We start from the raw sequence: 18156 nt of genomic DNA, 5'->3' as shown, positions 1-18156 counted from the left end.
TTTTTTTCTTCTCTTGTTCTTCCACTTAGTTATTTGAACATATGTCATCCAAATTTTATAATATACTATGACTTCTAAATCTTTAGCTCATTTAAGATTATTTGCTTCCTGATGAAAGCTAGAAAAACATCTTAGTCTCATGCAAACTATCTTTTGAGCTACTTAATTTATTCCCAATAACTTACTATATGTCATATGAGCCCCAGAAAATTTTAGAGCAGGTGCACATCTCTATTTTTCTACTAAAACTGTACTCTAATCTCCAAAATTCCAGTGGCCAACATGACTTTGTATTCATGTAATTAATGAGTACAGGAAGTACGGGAAAACATTTGAACTAGAAATTAAAGGCCATGGTAACTGATGATGGAGATAGGGACACGATATAATTAATTTTCTAATGTGTAGCTTTTCATCATTTAAGCCTAGCATAATGAAGATATCTCGTGAACCTCCAGCATTTGAGTGACTTTTACAAAATGTGATTGAAATATACAATAAATATTTAGACAAAAAATTTTATTACAGTAAAAGACAAATTGCCATTAATTCTCCTCAGAATCCTGCTGCTCACTTCAAACATGCTTATCCCATCATTCTTGCCACTTTCTGAAGTAATTCACTCCTGCTTCATGAGTGTCTTTATGAGGTGTGACCAAAAATAGGATGAACTCTTCTGTTTATTGCCACTCAAACGAAAAAGAAAGTTTCTAAAAATATTACAGTGTTTACTCATCCATGTTACTCACCATATCCAGCACTGTGTGGCTTCTAGGTCTTCCCCAAAGTCAAAATGACTATGAAGGGTGAATATTCTAAATCCACTCAAGACATGGAGGTAGTCATACAGCACAACTAATGATTCATGAAAGAGGAATTTCAGAACTGCTTCAGAAAGAATCAGGAATTATGGAATAAATGTGCTCCAAGTTAAGGGAAGTATTTTTAAGGATAATACATATTTCACTGTTGCAATTTTAAAAAAATCAGCATTCATCATGTTTCTCACATATCATGTTTTGAGAATTTCTTCCCAAATGAGTCTGAACAAAGGAAAGCTTGTCTGCCTCTTTAGATGCTACAAGGCCTTCCTTAACACTCCCAGCAGCTATAATGTGGGCGCATGGCCTAAAACATGTCTAACCAAAGGTATGTGAACGTAGTGACAAAAGAAGACAAAAATGGGGGAAAAATTGTACTAGAGGCAAAAAGATTGCCCTAGGGTCCAGGGATAGCAATCTGGAGTCAGAGCTCAAAGTGGCTCTACATCAGTGTTTTCACTATAATGTTTGTAGTAGATTAGAACCATGCAGAGTCGCCTTGTGCCTGTCTGTTTTGTTACTCTGGTCCTCCTCCCTTTCCAGCAATCCTGTGAATGATGCATGTACTCCCTCCACCCATACATTTTTTACTTTGAAAATTTCCAAATATTCAGTAAAGTTGAGCAGTATTAAATTCAATCCCTGTACACCCTGCAATCATTAACACTTGCTAATGCATTTTCAATGTCTCTTACACTCTGATACACACATATACACATACACACATATATGTATATATGTATATATCTGTATGTACATATATGTACATATATGTATCTCATATATTATATATAATTGAAAAGAATTTTCCAACTCTATGAGATTTCATCCTTCAACAGTTTAGCATATTGTATCCTAAGAACAAAGACAATCTCCTATAAAATCAATCATCAAACTCTAGGAGTGTAATAGTCATTATATAAAGTCATCAAATTACAGTACATAACCAAATTTCCCCAGATTTCTCTCAAATGCCTTCCATGTCCTCTGCAGGGGAAATTCAGGTGACTGGCCCAACTCTTCATTGGAAAAACATCAAACTTACAGTAGGACCCTAAGAAACACACTACCAACAGCTGACACTAGTGGGACTGAAGGACCAAATATTAACCTGAAAGGGGAAAATGGCAAAATGAAAAAGCAAAATGCAATCTCAAACATCTAGTCCATTAGGAGAAAGTACAAGAGACATTGAAATAGAGGACTTAAAAAGTAACACACTGAAATCTCTGAAAAGATAGCAAATGAAATAAAAGTACAACTCCATGAGGCTATAGAGGAAATCAAATTAGAAGTAATCTCTCATGTAAAGACAGAAATAACAACCTTAGTAAGGAATTGCACAGCACAGCTAGAGAACAAACACATAAAAAAGTGCAGGAGAATGGGAAACTGATTGAAACCTTGAATGAACAATACAGAAAATTAGCAGAATTCATGAAACAAACTCAAGGAGACATCCAAGAAACAAAAAAATTCTATTGAAACCTGGAAAACCATTTAAATGAAGCTGAGGATAGAATATTAGATCTTGAGGACAGGATTGCACCTAGTGATCATGAAAGGATAGAACTTTTAAAAATAACAAAGCAGCATGAAATGTCAATACAGCAACTTCAACGTAAAGCAAAAAGAAACAATATAAGACTAATAGGCATCAGTGCAGATGCAGGAGTCAATGCAAGTGACATAACTAAACTATTTACAGATCTAATAGCAGAAAAATTCCCAAACATGGGGAAAAATCTGATATGCAGATAAGTAAGGCATTAGAATGCTAAACAATCACAACCAATATGAATCTACACCCAGACATAAAATAATTAATATCCCAGATATGCAGCATAAAAACAGAATACTAAAAGCAGTTAGAGAAAAGACACAACTCACCTATCAAGGAAAGCCCATTAGAATCAAGGCAGACTTTTCAGTACAAACCCTACTTGACTGTAGGGCAAGCTTGGAGCAAGGTATTTCAAGCCCTGAAAGAAAATAACTTTCAACCCAAAATGATGTACCCAGAAAAACTTTCATTCAAGTTTAATGGAGAAACAAAATACTTCCATGACAAAGAACAACTGAAGAAATTCGTGTCCACCAAACCAGGCCTAGAAAGAATATTGAAAGACATACTAGATAGAGATGAAAATGATCACAATCTCCAGAATAATGACAAAAAGAAACCACCAGGTAGGACAAGCAGTTAAACAAGGGAAAAAAGCAGAAGGCAAACAACTGGAACATAACATGGCAAAGTCAAGCCAGTATGTATCAATGATATTCCAAAATGTAAATGGCCTCAATTCACCTATCAAATGAAATAAGTTGACAGAATGAAACATGATCCCACAATATGCCATATACAAAAACACTTCTGACTCAAACACTTCTGATTCAAAAGGAAACTCATAGATTAAAAGTCAAAGGATGGAAAACAATATTCCATGCAACAGGAACCCAAAAAAAGCAAGGGTAACTATTCTATTGCAGACAATGTGAACTTCAAACCTAAAATGACTAAAACAGATAAAGAAGGTCAGTACATAATTGTTAGAGGAAAAACTCAAGAGGAAGAACTAACAAGTATAAATACATATGCACCAAACACAGGAGCACCCAACTATATAAGACACATACTAATGGACATGAAAAATCAAATACACAAGTAGGTAATTATAACAGAGGACCTTAACAGCCCATTGTCACAAAGAGATAGAGCAACTAGACAAAAAGTCAGCAAACAAATAATAGAACTGAATCATACCTGTGAGAAATTGGACTTAGTAGATGTTTACAGAGTGTTCCATCCAATCACAACAGAATACATATTCTTCTCAGCTGTGCGTGGGACATTCTCCAAAACAGACCCTGTATTATCCCATAAAATATTCCTAAGCAAGTGCAAATGCATTGAAATTATCCTGTGTGTAATATCTGACCATAGTGCACTGAAATTGGAAATTAATGGCAAAAGAAATTGCAAAACCTGCATAAATACAAGGAAATTAAGTAACAAACTTCTGAACAGTGGGCTGCAGATGAAATTAAACAGATATAAAGCAATACATACAACTCAATGAAAATGCAGAAACAACATACTGTAATCTGTAGGATGCAATGAGAGCAGTCTTAAGAAGGAAATATATAACAATAAATTGTCATATCAAGAAAACAAAACAAGCACAAATAAATAACCTAATGCTACAGCTGAAGCTTCTAGAAAAGGAAGAGCAAGTCAAACCCAAAGCTCATAGAAGACAGGAAATTATAAAGATCAGAGCATAAATCAATGCAAATGAAACTACAAAAATAGGAAGAATTAATGAATCAAAAAGCTGGTTTTTTGAGAGAATAAACAAAATTGAAAAAGCTTTAGATAACCTTATAAAGAAAAAGAAAGGAAAAACTCAAATTCACACAATAAGGACTGAAGAGAGGAAAATTACTACAGATTCCAAGAAAATTCAAAAGATCATGAATACCTACTTTGAAAATCTCTACTCATATAGAGTGGAAAACATAGAGGAAATAGACAGATTTCTAGAAATATATGATCTACCAAATCTCAACCTAGAAGATATAGCAATTTTGAATAACATAATGTCAGCTATTGAAATTGAAAATGTAGTTAAAAACTTACCAACAGAGAAAAGCCCAGGTCCTGATGGATTCATGGCTGAAATCTACAAGAAATTTAGAGAATATTTGATGTAAATACTTCTTAAACTTTTTGATGAAATTGAAAAGGAAGCAATCCTCCCTAACTCTTTCCTGGAGGCAAGTATAACTCTGGTATCGAAACCAGGCAAAGACCCAACCAAAAAGTAGAACTATAAGCCAATCTTACTAATGAACATTGATGCAAAAATTCTCAATAAAATATTGGCAAATAGAATGCAGTAAATCATCAAGAGGATTATACATCACGACCAAGTGGGATTCATTCCAAGAATGCAGGGGTGGTTTAACACATACAATCAATAAATGTAATACACCACATCAACAAAGCCAAAAACAAACACCACATGGTCATCTCAATAGCTGCGCAAAATGCTTTCAATAAAGTCCCAAATATGTTCCTTGATAATAACCCTTCAGAAACTCCAAATACACAGTGTCTATCTCAATTTTATAATGGCCATCTATGACAAATCAACATCCAGAATTACACTAAATGGACAAAAACTGAAAGTTTTCACTTTAAAATCAGAAACATGAAAAAGATATCCAATATCACTATTCCTATTCAAAATCCTTCTGGAAATTCTAGCCAGGGCAATCAGACAAGAGAGAGAAATAAAATGGATAAAGATAGGAAAGAAAGAAGTTAAATTATCACTATTTGCAGATGACATGATACTTTATATAAAAGACACAAAAAACTCCATTAAAAGACTACTAGAGGTAATAAATTCAGCAGTGTAGCTGGATACAAAGTCAATGCTCAAAAATCAATAGCATTCCTGTACACAAACAAAAACTCACCAAAAGAGAAGTTATGGAAATATCACCATTCACAATAGCATCTAAAAAATGAAATACTTAGTAATCAACCTAAGAATGTAAAAGACCTATATGGTGATAATTATACTATGCTAAAAAAGGAGATTGAAGAAGATATTAGCAAATTTAAGGATATTCCTTGCTCTTGATTAAGAAGCAACATTGTGAAAATGGCCATAATCCCAAAACTGTTATAAAGATTTAATGCATTCCCAATAAAGATATCATTAGCATATCTCATAGATCTGGAGAAAATACTCCTAAAATTCATTTGGAAACAGAAGAAATCTAGAATAGCAGAGGCAAATCTGGGCAACAAAGGTAAGACAGGAGGCATCTCAATTCCTGACTTGAAAATATACTACAAACACCAGTGGTAAAATCAGCATTATAGTGGCAAAGAAATAGACCTGAGGATCAATGGAACAGATTAGAAGATGCAAACACAACCACAAAGGCAGTCAGTCACTTGATATTTGACAACGGGGCTAAACATATTCACTGAAAGAAGGATAGCCTCTTTAATAAATGGTGTTGGAAAAACTGGCTCTCCACATGAAAAGACTGAAAGTAGACCAATGCTTACACCCATGCACAAAACTAAGGTCTAAATGGATCAAAGGTCTAAATATTAAAACAGAAACACTAAATCTACTGGAAGACAAGGTAGGTATAAGTCTTGGAGACATAGGGGTAAGTAGAGATTTCATGAACAAAACAGAAACTGCATGCAAAATACTTCAAAAAAACAACAACTGGGACCTCATATTACTAAAAAGTTTTTACAATTCGAAAGAAATCACCAACAGACTGAAAAGAAAATCCACAGAAAGGAAAAGTGTTTAAGCCAGCAACCCCTCAGACAAGAGACTTATATCCAGAACATATGAAGAATTGAAAAACATCAAGGCCCCCAAATTCATAGACCCTCTTCAAAAATGGGCATCTGAGATGAATATACAGTTCTCAGATGAATATATACAAATGGCAAATAAATACATCCAGAAATGTTTACCAACACTGGTCATTCCAGAAACGCAAATTAAAACAGCACTGAGATTTTATCTCACTCCAGAAAGAATAGCTGTCATCAAGAAATCAACTGATGGGGCTGGGGATTTAGCTCAGCGGCATAAGCGCCTGCCTTGCAAGCAGGCAGTCGTGAGTTCGATCCCTGGTACCGATAAAAAAGGAAAAAGACAAAAAAAAAAAAAAAAAAAAAGAAATCAACTGATAACAAATGTTGGTGAGGCTGCGGGGAACATTGCTCCACTGTTGGTGAGAGTGTAAACTGGTACAGCCACTATGGTAGTCAGCATGGAGATTCCTCAGAAGTCAAGGATTGTATGTTCCATTCAACCCAGCTATTCCCCTCCTGGGTATTTTCCCAGAAAACCTGAAATGGTCATATCACAGTGATATATGTACACCCATGTTCATACCAATACAATTTGCAATAGTTAAATCTTGTGAACAACCAAGATGCCAATCAACCGCAGAGTGGATGAAAAAGATGTAGTGTTTTTATACAATGAAATATTACTAAGCTATAAAAAGGATGATCTTGAGGCCTTCATAGGTAAATGGAGGCAACTTGAGACCATCCTCATAAGTGAAATAAATAAAAATCATATTTATAAATATCATATTGTGACTCTATTGCAAAAAGTAATAAGAAATGTGGGAGTAATAAAACTCAAAATGTGTAATTGCTATTGTAAAAAAGAAAGGAAAAGAAAGTGCTCTAAAGAATATAACTGCATGTATGTTTAAGTATACAGTATTGATAACCACATTACTAAGTTTTTGTTGGATTGTTGAACAGAACTGTTTGCAGTCTCACTGTTTGAATGCCCACTTTGTGTGCTTTAATTTTGTAACTTGAACAACTATTCTAAGAAGACAATATCTAATTTACCAAGTAGTGATTTCTTACTGTTTATTTTTTGAAATTCCATATTATTTCTACCTTTTTTCTGGTTTTTGCTCTTTAAATAAATTTTTAAAAATTGAGTTGAATTTGACCACTGAATACCTAAGTTGACCTTATTAGTATTCAAGTACTTCTTTACTTTCTAGCACAATAAAATGATCCAGTTCATCCAGTAAATTCCCTGCTCCAGTCTTAGAATTAGTTATTTCTTAGATGGGTCCTGGTTCTCTTTTTAGTAGGGAATGTTCTTTAGGAAACAATACCTGAGCTCTTGGTTTGCTGATTGCTACTGGGGTGTCAAATCCTTTGAATAGAGCTAGGGAAAATGTGCATAAAATGAATTCATATTGTATTTCTAATTCAAAACTAACATAACATGGCTTTCTCTTACTTTCTGTTGCTTAATACAGTACATAGATATCTTTTTGTACCATGAAAATCTTGGCTCCTGCTAGCATTAACACATTTCCTTATTTACTCTATCCTATAGTGTACACAGATGTACAAACAAGATAGACCTATAAAGGAAAGTTTGTGATTACTTTGCAGCTTTTTTGTCATATTCCTGTGCTATATATAAGCACAGGTCTGTATTCAAATGTTTGAAATAAAGCTTAATTTTATCTCTGTATTCAAATGTTTGAAATAAACCTTAATTTTATTTTATCTCTAGTTTATTTCAAATTCCATGTATAATTAGGTTCATTTATGCATATTTGTATTTTAACTGAGGTTTTGAGTCACTTTTTTACTGAATTTTTATAATTGTTTAAAACATTTACATATTTAAAAAGAAAATTATCTAAAATGTTAGCATCAGTGAATTAAGCATTCTATTCTTATTCTCCCTACTGAGATTTCTCTAACTTCCTGTGATTTTTATTGATGATAAGTGTTGATTTATTCTTTTTTTATGAAGTTTACTGGTTCATTTTAAATATACATCATGATCACTTTCATCCTAGGAACTTCGTACCTGTACATGACAATATATTAATTTCTCTTTTTTTCACATTCTATTACCCTCCATTCAACCCTTCTTTCCCTCCTTATTTACAAAAGCTTTGTTTCCATGTTTTCTTCTTTTTGCTTTTCCCTTTCTCCTCCCTTGTTCGCCTTCCCAGTTGTATATTTTCTTACAATTTCATAATATCTAGTATACATTTAGGTCCCTATTTACACTTTGATTTCTTACACCAGAAAAACATTACTATATTTACACATGTGCATTTGATTTATTTAGCCTTATATGGTATTAAGTTTCACCCATTTACCTAGAAATGTTTCAAGTTTATCCTTTTTAATGACTGAATAGTACTCTATTGTATTCAAATGCACATCTTCATCTGTTTATCTATTGATGAGCATTTGGTCTGTTTCAAATATTTAGCTATTACAAACTTGCTGCTATGAACATGAGTGTACCTATGTCACTGTGGTATGATGTTTTTAATTCTTTCAGGAAGATATCAAGAAGGGAGATATCTGAATCAAACAAAACCTCTAGTTTTAGTTTATTGAGGACTCCCCATACTGATTTCTACAGTGGTTGCACCAGTTTATACTCCCACCAACAATGAAGAAGTGTTCCTTTTTCTCCACAGCCTCAGTAGCGTTTGTCCTTGGTTGATTTCTTGATAATAGCCATTCGTTCTGGAGTAAGATGAGGTTTTAGCACTGTTTTAATTTGTGTCTCTCAAATGATCAATGATATTGAACATTATTTCATATATTCAATTCATGTTTATATTCCTTCATATGAGAAGTGGTCTATTCATTTCAATTTCCCTATTTGTATTTGGTCTCTAAATTTGAAGTGTCTAAATTTTTCAATTCTTTACATATTCTAGATATTAGTCCTTTGTCTTTAGGACAGCTGGAAATTTTTTTTTCCTATTCTGTGTGTTGTCTTTTTGTTTTGTTGGGGATTTCTTTGATGTACAAAATGTTTTAATAAGCTGAGATCCCAGTGTTGATTCTTTGTAATATTTTCCTTGTAGTCTGGGTTTTGTTCATAGTCTTTGCCTACACTTATGTCTTCAAGATTTCTATATATTCTATTTCACAGCAGATTTATTGTTTCTGTTTTAATATTTAGAACTTTAATCCATTTTGATTTTAGTTTAGTGAATGGTGAGAGATATGGATATAGTTTTAGTTTTTAATCTTTGGAATGTGAAAAGCCAGTTATCCCAGCATCATTTATTAAGGAGGATATTTTTCTTCCAGTGAGGGTGTTTGGCCCTTTCATCAAAGATAAGGTAGCTAAGTGTATTTGTAGCTGTTTCTGCACATTCTTCTGTTTTATTGGTCCTTGGGCCTGATTTTTTTTTGCCAACACCATAGTCTCTTTTTTAAAATTTTAGTTAAAGAGAAAAAAGCAAATCAGAATACATAATTTCAAAAAAATAAACATTAAGAAAGTACTAGTTGATAAATTATGTACTGTAATCTTAGAAATAGTTGTTCAAGTTACAAAATTAAAGCATGCAAAGTGGACATTCAAACAGTGAGACTGAAAGCAGTTCTGCTCAACAATGCAGCAAAACTTACTGATACGGTTATCAACCTTTTTTATTTAAAAAAAGATTAAGATAAAAGAGGACATAACAACACAGGTGAGAACAGAACAATGTAAGCAACATAGTGTTTCACCACAACTCGACATAACAGTAGTTACCATAATGTCTCTTTCCTTGAAATATTTGAGTGTACCTTCATATACTATAGTATCAAACATAACAAGACAGTGTAAAACCATTCAAGAGAGTGAAAGTATTATAGGGTATTCAGAATCAACTAACAGAAAATGAACAATGGTTACTATATTATCTCCTTGTCTATAAAAATTTTGTTTATACTATCACATGTAATAAAACCCAATAAGATACAACATGATAAAACTGATGAAGACAGAAGAACAAAAGCTTGGTGGAACTTCAAAATGAGATGATACTAAATCATCACTAGCTATTATAGCGTCTTGTTTTCTTCAAAATAGCTGTTTGATTTTATTTTCTGTGATGGCATAATCTCTTTTTTGTCACAGTAGTTTTTAGTATGATTTAAAGTACAGGACTATGAAGCCTTCTGGTTGCCTTTGTTACCTAGGATTGCCATTGCTATTCTAGGTCTCTTCTGGTGCCAGATGAATTTAAAGTTTGCTTTTTCTAATTCTGTGAGATATGCTATTGAAATTTAGAGTGGGATTGCATTGAATCTATATAACAGTTTTGGAAGTACAGCCATTTTCACTAAATTGGTTCTTCCTTCCCAAGAGCATGGGATATCTCTCCATTTTGTAATATCCTCTTCAATCTCTTTTTCCAGAATATTGTAGTTTTCAATGTAGAGGATTTTACATCCTTTGTTAAATTGATTCCTAGGTATTTCATTTTTTGTGGGTGCTATTGTGAAAGGTATTTTTCCCTGATTTCTCTCTCAGTAAGTTTATTTGTGTACAAGAAGACTATTGATTTTTGAGTGTTGACTTTGTATCCAGCTACACTACTGAATTTGCTTATTAAATCTATCACTTTTTAGTGGACTTTTAAGATCTTCTATGTAGATGATCGTGTCATCTGTAAATACTGATAGTTTAAATTCTTCCTTCCCTATCTTTATTTCTTTCTCTTGTCTAATTGCTCTGGCTCAAGTTTCCAGGACTTTATTGAATAACAGTGGAGATAATGGTCATCTTTTTATTGTTCCTCACTTTAGAGTAAATGCTTTAAATTGTTTACCAATTAGGATAATGTTGGCTGCTGGTTTGTCATAGATGGCCTTTATCAGGTGGTAATAAAGACCACCTATTCAATATTTCATAGAATTTTCACAATGAATGGGTGTTGGACTTTACCAAAAGCTTTTCTGCATCTATTGAGATGATCATGTAATTTTTGTCTTTGGTTCTGTTTATATGGTGTATTATATTTATTGATTTGCATATAGTGAACTATTTCTGAATCCTTGGGATGAACCCTAGTTGATCATGGTGTATAACTTTCTTAATGATTTTCTGCATTCTGTTTTCCAGGATCTTATTTAGAAATTTTTGCTTCTATGTTCATTAAGTAGATTGGCCTGTCATTCTCATTTCTTTGGTTGGATCTTTCTCTGGTTTTGGTATCAGGGTAAGGATTGTTTCCAGGAATGACTTGGAAGTATTACCTCTTTTTCATTTTCATGAAATAGTTTGAAGAGTGATGGCATTAGATCTCTAAATTTCTGGGAGAATTCAGCCATAAAGTTACCAGGACCTAGGATTTTCTTTATTGATAAGTTTTTAATTACATCTTCAAATTCATTGATATTGGGTTATGCCCAGTTTTTATATCTTTTTATATCTTTTTCACTGAACTTTGAAATTCATATGTATCTAGGAATCTGTCATTTTCTTCTGTTTTCCATCTTATTAGAATAAAGGGTCTTGAAGTATGTATTGATGATCTTTTGGACTTTCAGTGGATCCATTGTCATGCCAGCCTTTTAATTTCTAATTGCATGACTCTGAGCCTTTTCTTTCCTTTTTTGATAAGGTTGGTTATGAGTTTATCAATTTTATTTAATCTCAAAGAACAGCCTCTTTGATTCATTGATTCTTTGTCTCTGGTACATTAATTTCTGCTCTGATCTTTATAATTTCTTCCCTTGTATGAGCTTGGCTTTGACTTTGTTCTTCTTTTTCTAGAAGCTTGAGGTATAATATTAAGTTTTTAAAATCTTGTTAAGTTTTCCTGATTCAAAAATTCACCACTATAAATTTCTCTCTTAAGATTACTTTCATTGTGTCCCATAAGTTCTGGAATATTTTACCAGCTTTATCATTTAATTTTTCAAAGTGTTTACTTTCTTCTTTAACTTCACCTGTGAACAATTGGTTTTTCAGCAGATTATTATTTGATGTCCATGTGTTTATGGAGTTTTTGTGGCTTCTTTTGCCACTGATTATTAGTTTTACTGCATTATGATCAGATCATATGCGTGAAATAATTTCAGCTACTTTGCACTTAAGCATTCTCCTTGAGCCTGTAGGTGGTCTGTTTTGAAGAATGGTCCATGTTCAGCTGAGAAGAATGTATATTCTCATGTTGAGGGGTGGAACACTCAGTACACATCTACTAAGTTTATTTGTTCACAGATTGTGCAATTTTAATATTTGTTGGATTTTTTGTCTAGTTGATCTGTCTATTTGTGACAGTGGGGCATGAAGAGCCCCCCATTACAATGTCATTAGTGCTTACTTGATCATTCATGTGCATTAATATTTATTTTATATAGTTGATTGTACTGGTATTAGTGAATATATCTTTATCATTGTTATCATTTCCATGAAAGTAATGAACTTCTTTATTTACCTGAGTAAGTTTTGGCTTCAAATTCACTTTATCTGCAGATAGAATAACTACCCTTGCATCTCTCTGGATTTTTGTCACATAGAGTATTGTTCTCCATCCTTTGATTTTCAGTCTATGAAATTCTATGAATATTCTATGAATATCTTTTTGAATTAAATGTTTCTTGTATGTAATGCATTGTTGGATCATGCTTCTTGATACATCATGCCAATTTGTTTCTTTTGATTGGTGAATTGAGATCACTTAAATTGATGTTTATAACTATGTGTATTGTTTTATCCTTGTCATGCTATTTTTCTTTCTTTCCCCTCCATACAATTACTTGTCTTGCCTGGTATATTCATTCTCTTAGGGTTCATGGAATTGTAGTCCTCCTTATCTTTTTTCTAGAATACTCTTCAGAACATTTTGAAGGGCTAGTTTGGTAGTCATGAATTTTGTCATGTGCTCTTTGTCATGGAAGTATCTTATTCTTTCATCAATTTTGAAAGACAGTTTTGTGGAATTCATGAACTTGAGCTGGAGATTGTTTTCTTTTGGGCCTAGAAATACTTCACTCCAAGGTATTCTTGACTTAAGAGTTTATACTGAGAAGTCTGACATGACTTTGATGGGCTTTCCATTATAAGATATTTATTTATTTATTCTGACAGATTTCATAGTCTGTTATTTTGCTGAATATGTGGGATTTTGATTGTTATGTGCCTTGATATAGATCTATTCTCATCATGGCTAATTGGAGTTCTATAAGCCGTAATTATTTGTATGTCAAATTATATAGTTCTATGTTTGGAAGTTTTCTGCTATTACTCTTTTGAACATGTTCCTTATGATATTTGTGTTGTCTCCTGCTTTCTCATTAACTCTGATCAATCATAAATTGTTCTTCTTTGGTTCATCTTTCAGCTGTTTGATTAGTTTTTCTTGGTTCCTTGCTATTTTTAAGAATCTTTTCTTTGCATGGTCATTAACTGTAACCCTATTTTCTAGGTCTAATGCTCTGCCCTCTCTTTGATTAAATCAGCTGTATATACTTTCAGTGAACTTTTTAATCTTCTGTATATCTGTCTGAATCTGTTTCTTAGAATCTATTTCCTTCTTATATTGGAAATACATGATTTTCTTCATTTACCTAAGCTTCTCATTTTTTTCTATGTCTGTCTAGATTTACTGGGCAGGTCCTTCATTTTGATAATCATCTATTTTTCTACCTGAGAGATTGTATCTAATCTGATTTTTTCTATGGTCTCTTTCATCTGTGTTTTTACCTTTTTTTCTTTTTTCTTTGACTGTTATCATTTCAGAAAGTTTAGGTTTTTGACTTTCTCTTTCTCATTGTTCCCTGGACTTGTTCTGGGTGGGATGAAGGTCTGGGGATGCATTTTGCTTCTGTATCTTGTCATTTTCTATTTTTAAATTCTATTTTGTTTTTGTTGTAATTCTTTTAAATTTCTTATGGTACACAGCTTTATCACTAGTACTAAGGCACTTTTTAGGAAATGTCTATTACTCAGAAATGTCTTATAGGTGTATCTGGATCTTGTTCTTTATGTCTGTCTGAATATTCTACCTTCTCAATTTATTAGGGTAAGTAGTTGCTGTCTATTTAGTCCTTAGCACCTAAACTCCAGACAATCACATTGACCAGGGACAGAAACTGATTACAAAGGTAGACATCCTGGCTAATGTAGTACAATTAGCAATAAATTAGCATCAAGCATAGCATAGAAAATGAGAAACTGTGTTAATTTTAATTTGGTACTCTTAACCACAGGAGCAAGATCTATAATTATATAACAAAATCCAACATAAACTAGGAACTTGAATTTAATGAATGTTTCCTTAGTAGAGTGATTTTTACCTTGGGTGGTGGAGTTAAATGGGAAAGAGGACAAAGCAGAGAGACAAATGAAGAGAAATATTGTAGAAGCAAGACTGGAGAGCAAAGGATGATTACCCAAGCTTTAAGAAACCGGAAAAAAAGAGGACAGAAAGAATGAAGAAGAAAGCAGAAGAATAGCAAAGTGAATCAGGAAAACTAGAGATTGTGTTCACTTACTTGAAAATATCAAAAACTTATGCTGCATATAGTGGTACATGCATGTAATCCTGGCACGTGGGAGGTTGAGGCAGGAGAATCACTGTCAGTTTGAAGCCAGCCTGGGCTATAAAGTGAGTTCAAGTCCAGCCTGCAGTACAGTGAGACTGTGTCTCAAAAACATAAAACAAGAAAGTCGAAGGAAGAGAGAACAGAGGTTAGCAAAACAAACAATAAAAACACAAACAAATAAAAACAACCAGAAAGAAAAAACAAAAATAAAACAAAAAGACAAAGAGTAAAAAAAAAAAAATGAAGGTTTTTTAGTGTCCATGGTTCTATGATAGTGTTCAATCCAGAGCCCTGATCGGTGCTGGGCAAATCCACCAAGCCTTCAATATGATCAGTGCTTCATATGGGGCTGACTTTGGCCTCCAGATGTGAGGCATATTCAGCTATTCTTCAGTCAGTAACTCTCTGTATGTTCCTTAGCTAACGTGTGCACTTTTTACCCGGTTTGTCAATGAATCATTCTCCCAGGAGCTGTGGGACCCTCAAACAAGGAGAGCCCAAGGCTGCTCCCAGTCCCTTGTATAGTTGGCTCCTGGTCCTTGCACAGCCTCTTCTGCTCCACTTCTATTGGGTGCATCTCTGTCCTCTTCTGCTGTTTATTGTAGAGCGGGGAACAGTGGGTTGCTGTGGGCTGACTCACCACTGCTGCCGCCACTGTGGAGAAAGCCCAAGGTTGCTCTGTCCTGCTTCAATTTCCTCTCCAGTGTGAGTGTGCAACCTTACTCAGCTCTTACATGGCACAAGGCTGGTCAGTAGGGAGGAAGAGTCATGCTGTTTCACTCATTACTTTCTTTTTTTTAAATTTTATTTAAGGAGAAAAAGAAAAAAAAACAGAAAAAGGGTACAAGTTATACAAAATTTCAGGAAAAAAACCAGTAGGAAACCACTATTTAATAGATTACACATTGTCATATTAGACAGTTGTTCAAGTTACAAAATTAAAGCATATAAAGTGGACATTCAAACAGTGAGATTGCAAACAGTTCTGTTCAATGGTCCAACAAAACTCAGTAATATGGTTATCTATCTTATACACTTAAATATACATGCAGTTATATCTTTTAGAGCACTTTCTTTTCCTCTCTTTTGTACAATGACAATTACACATTTTGGGTTTTATTACTTCCACAGTTCTTATTACTTCTTTGGAGAGAATAAAACCAAATGTGACATAACAAAACAGAGTCAGTAAAATCAAAAGTATAAACATAATACATGCTATCAAAACAAAATACAAGGTGATCAACATGGTTACCATAATGGCTCTTGCTATCTTAAAAAGAATTGCCTATATCATCAGTTATAATAAAATTGAACAAAACAGGAAAGAACAAAACCAATAAAACCAAAACACTGGAGACATTACAGGACTTCAAAAGAAGATAATAGTCAAACCAGAATGGGTGTCATAAAGAATCTTATTGTCTTCACAGGTGTTGCCAATACTCTCAAACTTAGTACTATCAAGAAAAGCAAAATAGACGAAAATCAGTCAAAACAAGATGGTGAGAGCAATACAGGGTTTCAAATCAAGTTAATAGGAAATCAAAGTGGGTTACTATAATATATCCTGCTTTTTTATTTTTCCCTTAATTAAAAAGATAAAAATTAAAAAGTAAATAATTAAAAAAAGGAGACTGAGATAAAAGAAGGCATAACAAAACAGCGCAGGTCAAAGCACAACCATTTAAGCAAAACAGTGTTTCACCACAAGACATCTTGACATAAAAGTAGTTACCATAGTGTCTCTTTCCTTGAAATCCCTGAGTACAACTTTGTATACTGTAGCACCAAACATATCAAGACAATGTAAAACCATTCAAGAGAATGACAGTATTACAGGATATTTAGAACCAACTAAAAGAAAATGAACAATGGTTTCTATATAATCTCCTTGTCTATAAAAGTTTTTGCTTATATTATCACATATAATAAAATCCAATCAGATACAACCTGTTAAGACCAATGGAGACAGAAGAATAAAAGCTCGATGGGACTTCAAAGCAAGATGATACTAAATCAGCACTAGCTATTATAATGTCTTGTTTTCTCCAAAATAACTGTTCCTACCATCCAATCTTCTCTGCCTCATTTCTGTTGAGCTCTTTTTCTGTCATTAGTTGTTTGTTTGTCTTCTTCATTTCACTTTCTGCTCCATTCATTGTGGCCTCTCTGCCACTGTTTCTGGAATCTTGGTATTTTTTCTTTTTTAGAACATACTGCAGTATTCTCTGTAGAGTTGAATTGGTGGCTGCAAACTCCCCTAGTTCCTCTTTATCTTGAAAGCACCTTGTTTTTCCATCAATTTCTAGGGACAGTTGTGCAGGATATATCAATCTTGGCTGGAGGTTATCTTTCAAAGCTTGAATTATTTCCCCCCATGCTTTTCATGATTTGATGGTTTGTGCTAAGAAGTCTGCTGTAATTCTGATGGGTGTTCTCTTGTAAGTGACCTGTTTCTTGTCTCTGATGGCTTTTACATTTTTTTTTTTATCGGTACCAGGGATCAAACTCATGACCACACACTTGCATGGCAGGCGCTTATGCTGCTGAGCTAAATTCCCAGCCCCTCTGATGGCTTTTAATATTCTGTTCTTATATTGGATTTCTGGAATTTTGATTATTATATGCCTGGGTGTTGTTCTGTTTGGGTTGTACGTGGCTGGGGTCCTGTATGCTTCATACATCTGAGTGTCTTTACCTTTTGCTAAATTAGGAAAATTCTCCTGGATTATTTCTGTGAATAGCCTTTGTAATTCATTTGTTTGTGTCCCTACTTCTTCTTTTATGTTATTAATTCTTAAGTTATAGATCCTTTTATCATCTTCAAGCCTTTGTATTATTGCTGTTTATTTTCTTGTTATTTTTAAGAAATTTTTCATTTCATGCTCCCACATTACAAATCTGTCCTCCAGGTCAGATAATCTATCCTTAGTCTCTTTCAAGCTGTTATGCCAGCTTTCAATAGAGTTTTTAGTTTCCTGGTAATCTCTTTGAACCTGCTTTACGTATTTTATGTTTTCTCTATTTTCTCCATCAAACATTTCTCCCCTTTGTTTCTGTTCTTCGATTCCACCATCTGTTTTTTCTTGGGTGGTGCTTAGCATTTCTCTAACTATTCTACTTATATCTTGCTTTAGGTCATTAAATACTTCATTTTTGAACTCGTCTATGAGGCTTTGGAGTTAACGCTTTATGTCTGTTGGTGCCGTGTCTGACACTGCATGTTTTCTGTCCTCATTCTCCTTTGCATTTACCTTTCCTGCATCAGTGTTCTCAGGATTGGGGGCCGAGGACCCTTTCTTGTTGCTCCCTCTTCCCATTCTTTTTGTTCCTTCCATATAAGTGTATATAGGAAGCCCAGTTTCTTTCTTTGTCAATAACAGTTTGTTTGAATCATGCCAGCTAGGTGTTCCTACCCACTGCAGTGTG

This window comes from Cavia porcellus, unplaced genomic scaffold (assembly GCF_034190915.1).
Source record: "Cavia porcellus strain 051 isolate PalLab524CR breed Dunkin Hartley unplaced genomic scaffold, mCavPor4.1 scaffold_3, whole genome shotgun sequence".
Classification (NCBI taxonomy): domain Eukaryota; kingdom Metazoa; phylum Chordata; class Mammalia; order Rodentia; family Caviidae; genus Cavia; species Cavia porcellus.
This window is presented reverse-complemented; position numbering follows the sequence as displayed.